Raw genomic sequence first — 14,807 nt, forward strand, 5'->3', positions numbered from 1 at the left:
GGTCCTGAAACCCCGCGCCCACTGACAGGTTGCTGAGAGATGACCACCAGTCCAGGTCCATGGAATCCGGAATCATTATCCGCTTGGAATCCGGGTCCACAGCCTGATGCCAGGAACTCCGAAGAGCCATCTGAGTCCGTCTCATTTTGAGATGAGCAAGAGGAAGAGCCAGTACACACGAGGCCATGAGGCCCAGAAGCCTCTGGAACCACCAGGCAGACATGCTCTCCGACTGCGCAAACATCTGACACGTGGCCAACAGATCCGCCATTCTGTCTTGGTCAAATACTCTCGGCAGTCGATCGTGTTCCAACGAAAACCCAGGAAAGTCAGGTCCTGTGAGACCGTCATGGAGGATTTCCGCCAGTTCACCGACAGCCCAAGATGGAACAGGAGCTGAAGGAAAGACTGGAGGTTGCCCGCTGCTGCCAAAGGACAACGGCTGTGCAAATAGGGATACACATGGATACCCTGGAGACGAAGATAGGACGCAATCACCGACATCATCTTCGTGAAGACATGTGGCGCCGTGCTGAGACCAAAAGGAAGCACCCGAAACTGTAAGTGCTCCTCTCCCAAAGAGAAGCGGAGGTATCTCCTGTGTGGATTCCAAATCAGAATATGCATGTACGCATCCTGAAGATCCACCACGCTGAGCCAATCGCCCATCTGCAAAGAGGAGCGAATCTGGCCGGCCGTGATCATCTTGAACTTCTCTTGGGGTAGGAAAAGATTGAACTGGGAAAGGTCTAGGATGGGGCGCAGGCCAGCCTGGTTGGGTTTGGTTTGGGCACCGTAAACAGCCAGGAGTAAAAGCCCTCCCCTCGCTCCCCAAAGGGAACGGGTTCCACAGCTCTGAAGTGCAGAAGTTTCTGAACCTCGGCCTTGAGGGAGGGTGAGCCCGGCAGCTGAAAAGGAGGGTTGAGGGGTGCGGTAGGGGGTAAAGGCAAGCGGAAGCCCGCTCGAGCAACTGACAAGACCCATCTGTCTTCTGTGATGGTCTGTCACACCTCCCATTGAGACACAATGCGTCCTCCCACCGGGGTCTCATGCGAGCGTGGAAAACCCTCATTTGGCAGGCTTATCGGTGGCGGTGCCACTTGAACCTGATGAGGAGGCTGAGGAGCAGGAGAAAAACCACGTACGCTGTTGTCTACAGCGGTTATTCCCAGCAGGAGTATCCACTCTGCGAGATTTGCGGTCGAGGAAGCCCCTAAAACCAGAGGAAGGTCGACTTTGCGACAACGGTCTCTGGGATTTGAAAGGAGCTTTAACCAGAACAGAAAAAGCTCCTTACCATCGAATGGAAGGTCCAGTACCTTGTCTTGCACTTCCTTCGAAAACTTAGTGCCATACAGCCATGCTTGCCCCGAGGTATCAACCCCAAGCATCAAGCCCCGAGCCGAGGTGTCTACGTGATGAGTCGCAGCCTCCAGGAGATCCTGGGCCAAGACCCTGGCATCGGAAAGGCCCCCTCTGAAATCTTCCAACTTCTCGACCGGAATGTGCTCCTCAAACTCCGGCAGACCTTTCCACATTCGCATGTTAGCTCCCGCCAAAATCAATTCTGCATTGGCCTGCCTGAGCTGCAAGGCTGAATTGGCAAAGATTTTCCTCCCTAGGGAGTCCAGGAGCTTGTCCTCCTTTCCCAAGACCTGAGTAGCCATCGCGGAAGAGGATGCTGCAGGTCTGGATTACAACGTAGCCGCAGCCCCCACTGTGGAGGAGGGAGGCGGCCACTTCTTCCGAAGAATGCAGCCTGTACCTAGTGTCAATCTTTTTATTGACAAAAACTCCCGAGTGTGGCTTTTCCCAAACTCTTCGGACCTCGGCCAGAACGTCCTTCTGCGGGAACAGGCCGGTACGCTCCAAGGGAGACAAGGTGAACGCCCCAGAAAGCACGCCCTCCTGCGGAGCGGGTGCCTCGGGCACCGGAACATCTAAGTAACTCATCATGTCCAGCACCCGGTCATGGAAAGCGCTGATAGAGCGGGGAAGTTCCTCGTTGTCCTGATCGCCTTGAGGGTCATCTGACAGGTCAGGATCCTGCTGAGTCGTGTCAGGCACTGCCTTGTCCACTGGGGGCAAAGGCGGAAGAGCAAGGGGAGGCACCACGGGCCAGGGAGGCACCGGCGGAACCACCGGAGGAACAGGTGGAGGCGCAGGTGGACATATCTCCTTGAAAAGCCCTTTGAAATATTCCCTCATGGGGTCGGTGCGCATAAGCGCTTGAAATTTACCAAAAAAGGCGTCCTCAGGAGATTGTTTCGGAACCTGAGGAGGCCTCTCATGAGGTGGACAAATCCAGGGACGTAACGGAGAAGGGTGCCACACCGGCCCCTCCACCGACGTATCCACATAAATCAAGGGAGCCACCCCCGCGGGCAACAAAACATTGTGCGGAAGAGGCATCCGGGCGTTCCAATCATAAACTGGCCGGTAAGGATGCGCACAAGGGTCCTTAGGTTCACCCAAAGGACCGAACCCTACACCAGGAGCCAATGGCGTAGTTGTAGCGGTAGTACCTAAAATGGCCGCCGTGGTAGTGGCGGGAACGGCCACCATTTTGTCCTCATCTGAGGGGAACTGCGGCATGTGAGGAAGTGAGGCAGCGGTCCCCGTCGATGGGTCAGGGGTCTTAATTTTAGCCTTAACGTAAGGTACTATGGGCCTGGAATGTTTCTGCGACATACCAACCGCCAACTGAGCCTTCGAAGGAAAGGCCGCGGCACTGCCGGTAAAAGAAGAACCTTTCTTCTTTGCCCCCTCAACAGATCCGGTGTCACAAGAGCGGGAACGGTGAGCAACCGCTTTCACCGACAGGGCCTTGCTCGGCCCCTCAGAACTGTTGGTAGCCTTAGCCTCTGTACGAGGGACCTCGGACCTAGGCCCGGTAAAAGCCTTATTGGCACTGGCCTCGAACATCCGTTCGGTAACCACAAGCCCAACCAAGGCCTCGGGCGCACCCCGGTTTTGTTTTTGAGGGAAGCCGAAAGAGAGGCCTCAGAGCAAGCTCCGGTGCCCCACGACTCAGTAGAACTGGGTCTACAAACAGCCCACACAGGAGGGGCCTCGGAGTCTACTCCGGTGATCGCAGGCCCCTTACGGAGACCCTCGGAGAAAACTCTTGTAGAATTATTAGGCCCGACAGGCACCTCAGGGTGAACCCCGGTAACAGAGCAATCAACACTCCTCCCGGCCCGAGAGAAACCTGGGAAGGTATCCCCCGGTCATTGTGCTCTAAAAAGTAAAGAACTTACCGGGCGTTTCTTCTTCTCGTCGATGAACGTTGAAGTGCCCGGACCGAAAGGGAGTCACAGTAAAACAGGAGTCCCAACGGTGTTCCGGACCCAAACACTCTAAACAAAGATGGGGATCCGCTGTCGCGAAGCGACGGTGACACGATGAACAGTCTGGAAAATCTAGTTTAAAAGACATAGACAGACTAGTAAACGAATGCTAGCGAGAGCAGAGAGGAAAACAGGGAAGAAAATCTTCCGAGGATGCAAGTGCGTCCGGCCCCGATCGTGTGGAGAAAAGGGCTGATGGGCGATGCGTGGGGTGGAGCCAATGTGGGCGGGGTTACGGCCGTGTGCCTATCTTCTGATCTCGGACCCAGGTCCCCTCCCCTGCCAGTGGCACGTCTGCACTGCAGGGCTATCTCAGTATCCCTACAGTCCCCTACCAGCTCTTGACACCTGATGTCTGCACTTACCCCTGCACTACCTGGCCGCATTCTTTTACCTATTTTTATTTATTTTACTGTTGATCCTATGTATTGCACGGGTCCTTACCTTTTTGCCCACCGCACTTTTCCAATTCGCCTCTACCTGCACTTGCACGATCGCATTGTCACCTGGCCTAGTAAGATCGTTGTCTTTGTCTTCCCTGTGTTCCCCTTGCTTTGCCTCGTTGCTCCTTGAAAGACTTGTGTCTATAGGCGTGTTCTAAATGCCATATCATATCATATCCTGGTGCGGGGAACTTCCATGATGTGTTAGGACTGATTGAACTAGAATTTTGTGGGAGAGTATTTTACTCTCAGGGAGGGGTGGGGCAGTTATGGGTGTTAATAAAAATGATGGAACGGATTCCTGAGATGGGTGTTTGGGGGACCACCAGGTAAGTACCTTGACGTGATAGAGTAGGATTAGGATATTACCGGGTCATTAATAACATATGATTGGTAGAATCAATTGCATAAATGCCAACTCTCCCGATTTAAGCGGGAGACTCCTGTTTTTGTTAGCAAAAATGTTGCTATTTTGTATTCCCTCCCTTCTAAAATAACTGTAATCGAAATGCATTCGAATGGGGAAATTGCACTCTCCCTCCCAGCTGCTGCAAAATGTTGGCATGCGTGCAATCACACAGGCTCCTGTTTTTGTTGCGTGATGCAGGGCCGGCGTGCCGGTTGCACCGGTCTCACTGCTGGCAGTACTGGAAGCGGCGCGCACGTGCTGTTGTCGCTCCCGGCTCCGCGCAGTGCAAGGGCGTGGCGCCGAGTTCCTGCCGCCCAGCAGCGGGGGCGGGGCGCGCCTTTGCGCGTCCTCGTACACGGGCGCGGCCATCGGAGCGCGCGGAGCCGCCTTTTTGAATGATACACTTTGAAAAGTCTCCCAAAGGGAAGGAAGGGGTCCTCCGCTCCGCGCAGTGCCCTGAGAGCCGAGAGAGCCGGGCACCGGCCTGCAAGCCGCTCCACGCGTACGTAACCTCTGACCCCCACGCCGCCCTCACGCTCGCTTTTATCCATTACGCCCGCGTTGCGCAGGGCCGGAGACCCCGAGCGCTGGACTTCCAGAAACTTCCGAGCAACCCCCCACGCCCAGCGCCCAGTCCCCAGTCCCCTCTTCCTTTTCCAGATTCAAGGACACCTCTGTAGGCTGCAGCTTTAGAAGTCAGCATAATAAGTAGAGCATGGCGGCCAAACGCCCCTTGACCTCCAGAAACATTGCTCTCGCTTCCCCACCAATGCTCCCCAACTTTACCCCAAAATGTGCATCCACAGCGAGCCCCGTACCCTGGATCCACCCACGCTTTATCTCCGGCTCGGGCTGCTCGATCTCGCCGATTCATTATCTGCACCTAAGTTATACATTAATCCTGTATGTTTGTAAAGTGCATAGTGCTGGTGGACGTGGTCCTGATCCAAACCTTGCATCATGAGATCCTGCTACCGTTTATGTCGGGTCTGGGGAGGTCTTGTGTGCACAGTGTAAATATATAAATCTCTACGTTTGTAAACTCGCACTGTAAATACATCACTCGGAATGTAACCCAAATGCTGCCTAAAAATAATTCATGCAACCAGAATATACAGAATCACAGAGCAATGCACCCTGATTTTGTACATAAATCCCCCAATACGAAAGGTGGAGGGACTAACAGCCCAAATGTGGCATGCGGGCTACTTTGCATAAAGTCTAACGTCTTCTTGACATAAGAATGAAACCTTTTTTGACAAATGTCTCTGGTTCTGCATGCATAATGTTTGCTCCCACTAGCTGCTGGCTAGCAAGAATTGACTAGGTACGTGAGAAACGGTGTCCTGTATCTGTAGAATTGAGTGGACAAGTGACTTTTTCTGCTTGTGTAGTAACTTGCAGCATTACGTTTTTAGCCATGTGTGATAGTGACACAAGTTTGAAACCCTTCTGACCACTTCATATTCAAAGGTATTGGTGTTCGTTTCATTTGTCACACACAGCTCTCAATCTTGTATTCCTCCAGGGCGTGTGAAAGCACCTGATTTAGGTGGGTGAGAGCCCATTGAAGTGTACGAGCATGTGAGATGCTTAGTTGGGCATTGAACTAATTGCAAGGTGGGTGTCGCCCGCCAAACGCGTGAGTTTAGATTTATGGACACAACTCACCCTAGTAAAATGCTGGCAGCCAATACATGAGGTGTTTGCTGCTCTGTTTGAGCAAAGACTGTGAGCAAGAATCGTGTGAATTGCAGGCTAACCCTGCTCGCCTTGAATCCCTGATGAACACCATATGTTGCATCGTGAATGTATTTACACGTGGTTAGGTAAAGTAAAATCCTTGTAGTGGTTGTGAATGCATCAATGTAATGTTCGCTTTACTGACAACATATTAGGATGAGACAACACCAAAACACTCGGCTCTGTTGTGGCATGCACCCCATCACATTCTCCTACCCTTCTATCTTCTACCTGTAATGCTCCCTTGCAATTTATTTCCTAGGAATACAGCCCACCCCCCTAATTGCTTGCTCAATGGTGCATGCATTAGAATGCTGCAGACTCCGTGTTAGAATGCTGTACACATGCCCCCACCTAGTGCTATTTCCCCCTCACATCCGTGCACCCCCATGGAATGCTGCAAACACCATTTCTTTCTTGGACAACTTCTCCTCCCTCCCTCCACATCAGTCCCATAGAAAATGGATTCACCCTCTGCTCCGTGTCCTGCTGCACGCACCCCCTTGCCCATCTAGTAAACTACCTCTCTTCTATTTTACCAGATGGTGCCATTTCAGGCATTTGACTGCTGACTTTTTCTCAAAAAATACCTTTTTTTGGAACACTTTCCCATTCAAATCTTCATGTTGTACATAAGTTGAACATATTTAATCCACTTGTTCCCATTTCCCCCTCCCTCCACCCTCCCCAACGTAAAATCGGCCAAATGCATCAATTTTCCTCCTTGACACAGCTCTGACCAACAGTTACTAAAATGAAAGCCTATACCGAAATACAGTGAAAACATAAATCTGTTCAAGTTAGAGCTTGTAATCTTTAAGGGCAAGGAAGATCCCTATTCCTTTGAGATGGAAAGCAAATCAAGGTTTGCTGGAGTCTTGCCACTTGGTGCGCTTGCAATCTCTCCATTACCATCATTGTCTATATTTTATGAAGGGTCCTTTTTGCACCAAAATCCAGCAACAACAAATTTAGCTGCTGGCAGCGAAGAAGTTATCAGCTTACCCTTTAGGTTTTACAGTGGTTAAGTGTTTTTGGCCTGGAAGCCAAACAGCACCACTATCCAAAGACCTCTTTTGTGAAAGTTGGTTTCTTTGGGGAGGACCACCATAAATGTTGAAAGTGGACGATCATACGGCAGCCAGTCCAGCATTGCTTGTATACAGTAACCTTTTTTTTATAGTTTCTTGGGATCTAAGTACCATCTATGTATTTCCTTATGTTGTATGCAAATGGAGGAATGATTTTTCCCTTTCCCTGGAGGAATGAGTTTCCCTATCCTAGACGGAATCTCATTGCTCCTGCGCTTATTTTCCAAATCCTGTATGGTTATTTACCTCAATTTTAGCAGTTCAGTTCCCTCAATTGTATTATAGGCCTGGGATGAGCCTTCTCGTTCCCTGCAATTCCTCTAAAACATTATAATATTGTTAATTTCCCTTTCCCATTCCCATATCTTCTTGTGCATTACCCAGTACCAGCGCTGTAGTTATTCCATTCCCCTGTAAGCCAAACTATTCTTTGCACTCTCTGAAAGATTTTATGAAATTGTTCTAAAAAAGATCTCTCTGAGAAATAAATCATCTGTTGTGCATTTGGCAAAACTCCCCTGTTCTAGACCTGGAGTAAATATAGGATTTCCAAACAAAGGTGAGAAAAGGGATGGAAAACTCAACAAGCCTCACTTGGACGCCTCTCAATCCCACTCCTCTAATGATATGATATGGCATTTATAACACGCCTATACACAAGTGTTTCAGTGCAGAAGTAGTCAGTGGCATTACGTCGACTGAGGGGTGTCTATAATGCCTTGACAGCCAAATGAATTTCTAGAGACTCATACCAGCCACTGCTTCTCAGAGAAGTACATCATCCACTTTTAGGAATTCCCTGCCAGGAGATAAAGCCCCTACCGGCATGGTTTTCACTGAAGCACTGGCACCGGACTCCATAGGAATGGGAAATAACCGTACTGCCGCTGCCTGTAATATTCCGGTAGCACCAGGATGTCAGTTGTTGGTAACAGTGTTACGGGCCCCCTACGGCGGGTTTTACAGCCAACCTCGTAATGAGGCCCATTGTCTTTTCTTCACCTGATTGGTGCTACCTTGATGGCCTCAAATATCGTTGGCTAGTTTGGTATGTACAATTCTGTGATCCTATTAGATAATTCGACCCTAGGTATTTTACTAGTTTCTTGGGCTACTTAGTCTACAGTTCCTGATAAAATGTACTGCATTTCCTTTAAAGGGTCTAAGCTCATGAGTTCAGCTTTGAGGGCTTTGATTTTCAACCCTGACACAGCAGACACTTGCATTTTATTTTCTCTTGCACTTGTATTGTGGAGTCCGGAGGCTATGCGACAGAGATGAGCAAATCATTTGAAAATACAGCTGCTTAATGGCAGTTATAAATATCCAAATATTTACCATGTCTGGTTTTGACCTTGTGGCTTTTGAGATTATGCGGTTATGCATTCTCAAGCATTTGGTGTAATTGGTCTGCTTGGCTGTGGCTTTCATTACAAGGCCTGGGGTGTGCTGTCTGACCTGGTTGTATCAACAACCACTAACATGTTCAGTCTAGTCTAATAAGTGAAAGTAAGCCCATAAACGCTTGCACCAGAGACAATACAACCCGCTAGGGAAGAAAGGCCCCAGTTGATCTTGTAAGGATAAGTTTAATCTCATACGCAGATGAGAGCAACAGCAAAGAACTCTTCTGCCAAAGAGGGGTAGTAATATTTAAAGGAAAAACCATCATGACGCAATACATATGGTGTGAACCGGCGCGGCTGTTTAGATGCACCCTATACCAGTGCTGCCTTTATCCATATGGAATGACATTGGTCCCAGCCCATTCCGTCCATCTTCTATCACGTGGGCGCTGGGGGGGGCTCATCTTCTCGCATGGAAGGTCAGACAACAAATTAATTATACCCCTAGTATGCAGCTTGTTTATCACTCGCACTGTGCACTTGGCAGGCTTCAAAACGGACACACAGGAGGTTCCCAGGCACTCGTAACCTTCTCACATGCACATTTCACTCACTCCCTCCGTGCCATCTGGCTCAAAGATCTCCGCCCTCATTTTGAACTATAATTTATCCCTCCCAGCACCTCACAATACAAATCGCGATTATCGCTTCAACGACACACCCTGTCCATCGTCTTTGAACATTTCAGGACATGTTACTTGGGGGCTGATGGTCAAAGGGCACCTGGTGCCATGGAATTCGGGGATCTTAGGGTTTATATGGTCTATAACTCGTCACTCGGGAATGGGCTGGGTCACGCTTTGGCTAAAGTGAGATAACATGCACACTGGGTGCTGGCCACTGATCGTGGCCTTGTAGGCCACATTCCTCTTGGGTGAAAGACACATCTTGGCAAAACTTTCAAGAACAATGAACAACCCGTGTGGCAAGTGGGGCTGCAAACTGCCCTCATGGGAGCTCGGGCATGACTGGAGATTTCCGTTGCTTTGTGGATTTGGGCCTAGTGCCTGCATCGTCTACCTAGGAATATTAATATATACGCCAAATAGTGATGCCTACCGTGCCTTGGGCCACACCATATCAATACGCTATAATTGATGTGAGCATGGGGTCCTGCTGGACGGTAAAGCGTCCCTTTCACAACAAGTCATGTAAATGCAACCCTCCTTCCCCGCCAGGTCCTCCCAAACCTGTGTAATTTTCTGGATCAGGGGTTTGGGATAATGACAGTTGTATAAAGGATCAACTTTATCTCCATACGGGATGGGACACATTTCATACTTTGGGCCACCCTGTCAATGTTTTTTATTTCATGAGGTGCTTTTGAACCCCCAATTGATATATAATTCTTGCGCTATCAGGTGCCACAGTAGCACAGCATGGAAGAACCAGCTGACACGTGCAGAAAATGATCAGGATGAATACAATGTTGGGCATTAACATCTTCACGATTGCTCCTAGCCGTGATGGGGACAAGTTGAAAGTTGCCTAGCCAATCATTGTCCTGTATTCCTCCCTCTTTCTTCATACACACACCTAGGCCATGGACCGCTGCAGTGATGTGGGATGATTATGCATTTTCTGCATCTTCTGGAGGGACGAACGTGCAACATGAATCACCAAATTATTTGTAAACCCCACCCTCCATTGCTGTCAACATATCGAGCACATTGTCATAAGTCTTTGTGCTCGTAACTCAACCTTGATCACGTTGAACCAATTCTGTGTCGTTTGCGAGCTGGACCAGTTCCCACTGCACTATTTGCAGCCATTTGCCATTGGCTGCCACCTGTACCCCTGGAAGGAGTACTCGAGAAGCAAAGGATTATGCTGAGTTGAAAAGCCAATACTCTTGTGGTATTTCAGCAAGCAAAGTTGAAGAGTCTTTAGAAATGTAATTTTGACCGTTTCATTCTCTGCGTTTGCTGGAATTGTCCTTTTCCTAGCTGGATGTGAGGCTCTTGTGTGGGTGCCAAACTCTTATCTTCAGGTTGTACTGTGGGGAAACTAGTTGGCCCCTCTGCATGCAGAACTCCCCAACCCCCTGCAGGTGCTCTTCTGTGATGGCCAATAGTGCTGAATGCAATGTGGCGAGCGAACAGCCCCTCCGTGAAGCTGGGAGGTGCAAGTAAGCTTATCAACTACAGATCCAGTAGTAATCCATCAGTGCTGCTGTTCCTTTCTTCGTGTCTGCAATCAAGAGTTTTATTACAATGTTTACTTGTGCCAACAAAGACTGTACCCTTGCTGTGGGAACATAGCTTATATTCTTCTTCCTTGTGCACTTTCACAGGCTTTTCCATCATTACAATCCATGTCAGCTTTGTGATATGCTCTGTAAAGATTTGTGCACATAAGTTGACCAATCGTGCTATTCTATCCTTGCTATGTTATCAGTCCTTTTGCCAAGCAAAGTAGTGTGCTGTCCTGCCAGTTAATGACATATTTCCGCCCCTTCACAATCAGATAACGTAAATCCACACACTTGATGTTTCTTTCGTCGTCGGAACACTTTAAATCATTTGCAATTCCACACTGTGTGCCTGGAACATTTGTTTTGCAGTGCAAGATGAACCAGGCATTGTGCCTCTATAATTGGGACTGCTTGTGGCACTAACACCTTGGAAGCCCCTGACGTGTGTGGGATCAGTGAACACACAATGGCTCCCATTTACAGCATTTCTCCCCACGCCACTCATATCGAGTACTATGAATTTGAGGATATTCATCATCCTGAATCCTCTTGCATCAAAACCCAACGCTTGATATGCGTCATACTTTCATCGTACTTCTCTTTTCATTCTTCTATACACATTCTCCGGGACGGCATCCTTTAGTAATACTGTCAGAAATACCATTATACCGTTCCATAGCGGTAGACGACTCCCTACTTGTAAACAATGTACTTGTTCTCTGCTTCCTTCACAGGCGAAATGTGCATATTGGAGTCATTGAATCTGTTACCCTTATTATTATTTGTATTCACATTAGTACTAAAATTTATGTAATTAGATTTGTGTTATTACCATTTACATGTTTCGTTCCATTTGGATAATATACAATCCTACCCCCCCCCCATTCCTCCCCTTTTATAGGACCTTGCCCTATAATACACTCCCAGAAGTATCAGCAATATTATACATACTCCTCTGGCAATAGCTGACGCGCAATTATATACATATGTCCAGTGTCTCTAATTTGTGTCTCTACGCCTCGGGTCCCTACTTAACAAGCTATGTACATTAGTTGTGTCCATCTTCTCTCCTGAAATAGAAGCACAGACACACAAGACAATGAAAAAAGGTGGAGACATACAAGACGTTCACTGTACAAAAGAAAAAAACTGGGGAGAGAGAGGGGTGCAGCGCTAATATCTGATCCTTGGCCAGCCCCTCGGACGTGCCACCATGCCCCTGTCTCCTCTGAACAGGCCGGTAAGGTGCTTGGGGTACAGGTACTGTTAACCCTGTTCTCAATGCAACTGATGCACCACCAGGACCTTGTACGGTCCTTGAAACCAAGGATTGTTCCAAGGACGCATGAAGTTGTGAACATAGACTTAATCCCCTGGCAGCAGTGGTCTAGTCGTTATGTGCTCAGGATCTGTCCCCATTGTCTGCAGCATTGGGCGTCTCTGTAGTTGCAATCCTGGGAGGGTCAATCTGTTGGGAGGCACATTTAATGGCCCGAGTTAGTGTCGTCAAATATTCACTGAATTCCTCTCCTTACACGTCTGCAGTCCTATGCGCATCAGAACCCCTCCTGACAGGGGACACGGGTATACATGCGCCGTCCAGTGACCACCTCGTGAGGTGACAGATGATCGTTTTTACTTGGCTGCGTACGTAGAATGAAGAGGGCCAGGGGCAGACAATCCACCCAGATTTTCTTCAGTTTGGTGCACAATTTGGATAATTTGCTCTTAAGGAGGCCATTTATTCTCTCCACAATGCCATTGGCCTGTGGGTGATAATCGAACACATCTGATGCTTGATACCAAGCAGTGCTGTAACATGTTGGAATAATGCATTGAAGAAATGTGTGCCATTATCTGATCCCAAAACCTTGCACACTCCCCTGTGCGTGAAACCTTGCAGCACATTTGGCATCTGTGCACATGGCCATGCTTCCTCCCACCTTGAAAAGGGACGGACCATCACAGAGGTACCTAGATCCATTGCAACGCTCCCCTATATCAGCGTAGTCTATATGTGTATCTATATGTAACTCCCGGAATGGCCCAATACGGCGGGGCCAAGTGCCCCTTTAATCTCCGTAGTGCCATCCCTGTGCTATAAAGTTGACAGGTGGTGCAGCGGATGACCATACCAATGATGCTCTCCTGAATATTTGGTGTGAACCAGTGCTCCTTTATGTCTGCGGCTATGTGTTGTTTCAAACTATGTGACAGGTCATGCAATTGTTCAAATTCTACTGCTAGCAATTCCTGGGGAATCGCCGTCTTCCCCAAACTCTCCTGTCTCCATAACAGATCTGTCGGAGACTGCTTACATCCTCTCTGTGACTATAGCTCCTTTTCCCAGCCAGTCGCTCTTCCTTGTAGCTCAATAATCTGGGAGATGGGCAGTGCAGTATAAGGCACTGGATGCTCGTATGTCGGTGGGGCAACTACAACATACTCGGTTCCCCCTTGCAATTTCGTCTGTCCTGTGAGTATGGGTGGCGCATTTGACCACCGCCACAACAGATGGTTGTGATAACGTTTCTATCAGCATCTCTAATAGTGATGTGTGCTGCACTGTGGACCAGTCTGCCCTCCGAAACCCCCTCCTCTTTCAATGGGAGGGACCGGCATGTAACGTTGTTGTAATGTACACTGAGTCGGAATATATGGTAACCTGACGCCCTTACGACGTAGGCAACCTTTTCATGACAGTCATGTAATTCCCTCCCGCAAGTCGTACCACTACTGTCCAGGTCTGTCTCTGTCCTTCCTACTGATCAATTGTGGACGACCTGTCAACAAAAATTACCACACCCTCTGTCGGTGCACAATCCTTGGCTTTCAGAGTGTCCTCCTCCTCACCCTCTTATGTGACAGTCGTGTGCCAAGTCCACTGCCATAGGCATGTCTGTTAAAAAGGTGGCATGATTCACCGTCTTATGCCTAACAATGTGAATGTGGGGTTTTGAGATGATCATTTTATATACAGGGTGGACTTCGACCATTCTAGAATAGCAAATGGAGAATGTTCTGCATACATTGTTACTGAACACCCCATTGTGATCGCAAGGGGTTTTATTTATAGGAAAGGCTGTGGCTGCTAATGCTTGTTCTCAAGCGAACTGCCCTTGTATCACTGCATCCAGAGTATCACTATAATAGGCCAATGGCTTATGGCCACTTGTGCTCCTCTGTCAACACTGCTGTCATAAACTGACCATCAAAATGTGACAACAAATAGAATTCATGTGTATAGTCTGGTGTAGCCAGTACATGTACCGAAGTGATGACTTCTTTCAAATTGTCTAATAATTTCTGCCTTCCACAATAACTTGTGGTCCTTTGTATTCTGTGCTTCCCTTAGGATCCAGGCCGTGCAGTAATTGTACAAGCCCAGGAACCTCTGCATCTCGTTAGCTAAGGCGGCTCTGGGGGTGGTGCCTTTCAATGCTGGCCTATCGGGTACTTTTTTTTTCCTATTCAATGATATGAACTGCCCCAAATAAATTACTTCCTGCTTACAATATTGCAATTTGTCCTTCTTAACCTTGTACCCCTAACAAGCTGGTAATGTTCTAGTAAAAACAGAGTTTCTTCGACAATACTGTTCATTATAACACGCTAGCAGATCGTCCACGTACTGGATAATCGTGCCGGGCACCTGAATTTTCTCTAAATCGGCGTGCAGTTTTCTGTTAACTATGCTCAGGCTCTCACAGCACCCTTGAGGTAATCTAGAATGCTCGAACCTCATCTGACCCTGCGTAAATGAAGGTACCTAGACTCTGGATGGAGTGGAATTGAGAAAAATGCCTTTTTCAAATGCACCACAGTGAAATATGTAGCCTCCTTGGGGATGCTGCATAAAATCATTGCAGGATTTGGAAACACTGGAAACTCTCCCTACGTCATGTGGTTTTGTAGTCCACAACTGCGGGGCACGTGCCGTACATTTTCTTAGAACAATGGGAATGGAGTTACTACTGCTGTTACGGGACACTGCCCTTTTGGGTACTGTATCATTATGTCTCAAGGGATGCACATGCCCAGTATTTCACCTTTTTGTTGTTCTCAATCATTATCCGTCACCTCCTTTAGCGGCACAGTTCGGTCTACACAGAGCACTGCGTGCCACTCACAGCTGTACCTATCCATTCCTAATAGGACAATGCATCTGTCC

General features: G+C 48.4%; 1 protein-coding gene across 3 annotated transcripts in view; it reads left to right on the plus strand.

Annotated features, from left to right (window-relative positions):
* The first annotated feature begins 4,581 nt into the window (after window positions 1-4,581).
* LOC138516894 (PC-esterase domain-containing protein 1A-like) overlaps window positions 4,582-14,807 on the plus strand; it is a 582,917-nt gene continuing 572,691 nt past the window's right edge. For 2 of the 3 annotated variants that reach the window (XM_069632347.1, XM_069632348.1), the window contains exon 1: window positions 4,582-4,704. The gene's annotated coding sequence lies outside the window, so the exon portion shown is untranslated. The remainder of the gene's footprint in view (window positions 4,705-14,807) is intronic. The other variant, XM_069632349.1, reaches the window with a different exon arrangement.

The sequence above is a fragment of the Ambystoma mexicanum genome, chromosome 6q, assembly GCF_040938575.1.
Source record: "Ambystoma mexicanum isolate Mex_15411 chromosome 6q, UKY_AmexF1_1, whole genome shotgun sequence".
In the NCBI taxonomy this organism is placed as follows: domain Eukaryota; kingdom Metazoa; phylum Chordata; class Amphibia; order Caudata; family Ambystomatidae; genus Ambystoma; species Ambystoma mexicanum.